General features: G+C 34.8%; 1 pseudogene; it reads left to right on the top strand.

Moving 5' to 3' along the window:
• The first annotated feature begins 3,411 nt into the window (after positions 1-3,411).
• On the top strand, positions 3,412-4,290 carry LOC122890151 (annotated as a pseudogene).
• Positions 4,291-5,339: the final 1,049 nt, after the last annotated feature.

Genomic DNA, 5,339 nt, shown 5'->3' with positions numbered 1-5,339 from the left:
GGTCATTTTTATCTTTTTTTAGAGAAATGTCTATTCAAGACTTTGTCCATTTTTAAATTGCTTTTTAAAAATTTTTGTTCTTGTTGAATTTTAGGATTTTTCTGTATACTCTAGAACTGACCCCTTATCAAATATGTGATTTGCAAATGTTTTTACCTTTTGTGTGGGTTGTCTTTTTATTGTGTTGATAGTATCTTTTGATGTACCTTTTTTTGTTATTCCTGAAGTCTGTTTTGTCTACTTTCTCTTCTGTTCTCTATATTCTTGGTGACGTAGCCAAGAAATTAATGCCAAATCTAATGTCATGCAGTCTCGCCCTGCTTTCTCCTAGAGATTTTGTCTTATTCATAGATTTATTTTAAGTCATAGATTTAAGTCATAGATTTATTTTAAATTAATATTTGCATATGGTGTTACATAAGGGTCCAACTTCATTTTTTATAGCTAAAAAAAGGAAGACAATAGGTTTACCTTAATAAGTCACAAAATTTTTCAAGGGACACCTGGGTGGCTCAGTCAGTTAAGTGTCAGCCTTCAGCTCAGGTCATGATCTGAGGGTCCTGGGATCAAGGGTCATATTGGGCTCCCCACTTAGAGAGGAATTTGTTTCTTCCTCTCCCTTTCTGTCCCTCTGTCATACTTGGGCTGTTTCTCTCATGCTCTCTCTCTCTATCTCTCTCAAATAAATAAATAAATAAATAATAAAATTTTCTAAAAATTTTAAAAATCACAAAATTTTTCAAATTGAGAGGTTATTTTTTACATTTTTATTACTGTATATAAAATGCTATCTATGATATATAGTAGTTCAGTTCTGAATGAAAAAAATAGTGTACTATATATTAGGTAATTCTATTTAAAGAAAAAGAAAAATTAGATGGTTGCATTTATAAGTATTTTGTTTAATGAGGTAACAACTGCAAGTCATGACATTTATTTCAAGCTTATTTGAACTATATGTAACTTTAGAACTCTAACTTAAACTTTTAAGAAAATAAACAATTTCCTTTGCTTCATAATTTTGGTTTTCTTATAATTTTATTTAACCAGGTTTTTGGATATTCATATGGAATTCATCTTCAGTAGATTAAAATAATATAACTTAATTTTTTTAAAATTTCTTTATTTCTAAAGGTTAAATAAAATAATAGAAAACAAAGAAGTGAGTGAGACAAATTTATTATTAGGTGATAAGAACTTTTTTTTTAAAAAAAGAAGAATATTGATTTAAAAGTCAGGAGACTTGGAATAGTCTAGATTTTTCAGGATAAACTTTTGTAATTATAGAAAAGCCACTGGACTTTATGTGCTTCCTGTGCTTCAGTTTAGTCATTTTCATAATTAAAGACTTGCATGAGGAAATTCATATAATTTTCTCTAAAATCTATTCTATTGATACCTCCCTTTTTATGAAAAGAATATTCTAGATGCTATAGTTTATAATCTCAAAGGAGTCTCTTCATCCATCATGCAAGTCACCTCCAGAGAGTGATTAGAGTCAAGTTTGTAAATGATATATAATTCACCATATTCTAGTATTCAAATAGCCAAAGTCTAAATTGCCATCGAAGCACTAAATATGGGTGAGTGTAAAGTTGTGAATAAAATATGTTTTCATTAGAAAAAAATGGTAGGGTGTTTGTGAAATAAATAAAAATCATGAGAGTATGTGTTAGGAGGGAATCTAAACTGATTAGAAGAAAATGATCAGATTTTTTGAAACTATAGTTTTGGAAAAAATATCTCCATTTATCCCATGATATCAGATATACTTTTAGTATTTGAGCCATGGTGGTTAATTATAGAGGGACAGTAGAATAGTTAAAGTTATTCTAGCCATCAATATATTATTTTTTAGTATGTACATATATACATGCATTTAAACATCAAGTAATTGAACAAACAAAATATATTAATGTAGTTTGATTTATGCATTATGACTAAAAGGATATTTAGTTATTCCAGCTCTCTGTAGTCTCTTGTTAAAACAATATATATGTTACATATATATGTATATATGCATATACTATACATATGTCTGAGACGTGATTGCTCTTCATCAGCTTGCTCCAAATAGAGGACCTTTGGGTTCATGTCTGCAGGTAATATTATAAAACATATTTTTTGTTGAATTATATGTCTAATTTGAATATATTAGAGTCATATTTCATTCATACTGAGGAAAGAAAAGTCCAGTTACTTATACAGAACATGCACTACAAGGATGAACAAGTATTAGTTCTGTTTTTCTGTAATAAAGTTTTTTGTGTGTGAGTTGTGACTATAAATTTGTAAATACTATACAGCTTTCTCCTTTGAACATAAATGTAATAATTATGTTGGATCCATGCTAAACAGGAGGGGCATTATTACATTTTTATCACTATGCAGGGGAGGATGGATGGACTGATTCAACACTGGTGTGAAGATCTTGCCTTAAAAAAAGGTCATGATAATGGACCAGAGTGAAAGTTCTACATAAATGGGATCCAAAAGATGGAATGAAAAATAAGCAAGTGGAATGGGGGTGGTTCAAGTGAAAACTGAAGTGTTCTATGTGAAGAGCTTTATATGAACTTTGAACAGATGAGGACAAAAGATTGTTTAAGTGCTCTCTGGGAACCTCCTACCATTTACTTGGTCACCACATTCCCTTATATTAATTTAAGACAACTTAGTAATTAAAGAAGAATAACAATGTTGGAATCATAATTAATCACAATTAATTTATTTTATTTATTATGTATCAACTTGGCTGGGCCCTAGTGCCCAGGTATGTGGTCAAACATTATTTCGGATTTTTCTGTGCGGTCTTTTGGCTGAGATTAATATTTAAATCTGCTGGGGGCTGTGGGGTAAGCTGGAGAAAGCAATGAGTTGGGAGTCAAGGCTAGGGCTTTCATGGCTCCAGTGAAACTGCTGGGGTCCCATCTTCTGGCAGTCCCAGGAGTTTGTGATGATTATTGCTACTGCTCCTACCGCCATCACCCAGGCTCTATTTCCTGCCTTCTTCTTCTCTTCCTCCTCCTCCTCCCCTTTTTCCTCCTCCTCCTCTTCCTTTCCCTGGACCAGTCTAATCTCCATACTGCAGCCTCCTCCTGAGCTGGAGCCTCAAAGTTTTGTCCCCTTGCCAAACTGCTCCTGCTGCTGCTGCCTCCCCATTCAATTTTGTACATCATATCATGCATGATAGGAGGGTGATGTAGGCACCAAACTGTTCAACACAATGGTCTGATGGGAAGGCAATCACTCCAGGAACTGGTACACGGCCTCAGGATCACAGTGGAATGCATGGCTAGAAGGTTGGCTTTCATAAGTACAGTCTACAAAAAGATTTGCTAGAGCCATTAGTGTACCTCATGTAGGATGTATGTACTATATGTACTGTGGTCCTTGTGGTACTCAGGCTTAATGCTTACAAGAAAGTGGATCCCTATATTATCAGGAGAATTTTCTGCCTGTAGCCTTCTCATCATATGGCCCTCTCTCCGTGTGGATATCTATATTTATATCTCTATCTATTCTATGGCCTTGGTATTGATCAAAGGATTTATGGAAAACTATGGAAGATAGAATGTTTGAATGAATGCCTCTGCAGACAGATGAAGATAAGCACAGTATTGAAATTTATTTGCCTTATATTATAAAGCCATAGAAAGCCATGAGGATGACTTTATCATTATTCCTGTGTTGGAGCTCTGAGTGAGTCAAAATAACAGGAATTTGGAAAACTCTTCAGTAAATATTGAGCAGATCCTAGTAATCTCTTTGTGGTTTCTTTTGATTTCTTCCGGTGGGGTCAAAACTTCCCTTGCACTTACTATGATGAATCCCATGGGAGATTTATAGAGTCTTTGAACATCTAGATTAAAATGGGCATGAGGGGGCGCCTGGGTGGCTCAGTGGGTTAAGCCACTGCTTTTGGCTCAGGTCATGATCTCAGGGTCCTTGGGATCGAGCCCCGCATCAGGCTCTCTGCTCGGCAGGGAGCCTGCTTCCTCCTCTCTCTCTGCCTGCCTCTCTGCCTGTGATCTCTGTCTGTCAAATAAATAAATAAAATCTTTAAAAAAAAAATAAAATAAAATGGGCATGAGTATTATAAGACAATTAGACCCCACATCTTTCAGCAGTTACTTAAAGAAATACCATAATACTCTATGTGGAAGACATCCCATTGGGGTCTTATTAAATGCTATCACAGAGCTCCAAAAGAATAGCCAGTCAAGCCAGTGTAGAAACTTGTAAGACATTTCAGTGAGTTACACAGCAGGAGCACTGAAGGGCCACTAAATCTCTGAATCATCAGGGATGCCACCTGCACATACTCATTTTCTGCCCTTACCAGATACTGGTCATGGTTTGGGGAGAATCTGAAACCTCAAACCAATAGAATTTTCTTCTCCTCTTTTCTTTTCTTTATTTTTTAAAAAAAGATTTTATTTATTTATTTTAGAGAGAGAGCATGCAAAAATGGTGCAGGAACAGAGGGAGAGGGACAGGCAGACCGCTCTGAGTGCAAAGCCCAATGCAGGACTCAACCCCTCAACCCTCAAGATCATGACCAGAGATGAAATCAAGAGCAGGATGCTTAACCTGAGCTACCTAGGAACCCCTTCTGTCTTCTTTTTTAGTAAGTGTTGTCCTTCCTTAATTTCAACTCATGTAAAAATATTTTATAGTAGAAGGAAGGATGGCATGAAAATGTTTTGACCAAAAAAGATAGAGGTGCCTGGGTGGCTCTCTCTGTCTCATACACATATATTCTACTCTGAGGATACTTTTGCAAATTGTACACAAACAAACAGACAAAAGGATGGAAGCTTTTAATGAAGAAATTGCTTTTATGAATGATTTATATTAGAATATATCCCTAGTTACAGTCAATTATTACCCATGTTGTGCAATAGATACCTTCTATTTTAGATGCTAATAAAGGGCTACACAACTCAAAAAAAAATTAAATCTGTGAACTTTGAGTAAAAGAGATTGCCTTCCACAGTGTGGGTGACCCTCATCCAATTAGCTGAAGTCCTGTAAAGAACAGAAGATGTACCATACCTCCCTTGAGTAAGAGGGAATTCTGCTGACAAATGGACTTCAGATTTTTACCGCAACATAGGCGCTTCTCTGAATCTCCAGTGTTATGGCCTTTAGACCTAAATTGCACATTTTAGTATTACCAGCTTCAGTAATCATGTGAGAAAATTCTTTAAAATAAATCTTTATTTGTATCCATATCCTGTTCTGTTTCTCTGGAGAATGCTGACAAATAAAACTTGTATAAGTTAAGTTCATAAGGCCATTCATTATTTTATATATTATTGTTCTTTATAAATACT

This window comes from Neovison vison, chromosome 11 (assembly GCF_020171115.1).
Source record: "Neovison vison isolate M4711 chromosome 11, ASM_NN_V1, whole genome shotgun sequence".
Lineage (NCBI taxonomy): Eukaryota > Metazoa > Chordata > Mammalia > Carnivora > Mustelidae > Neogale > Neogale vison.
This window is presented reverse-complemented; position numbering and strand designations above follow the sequence as displayed.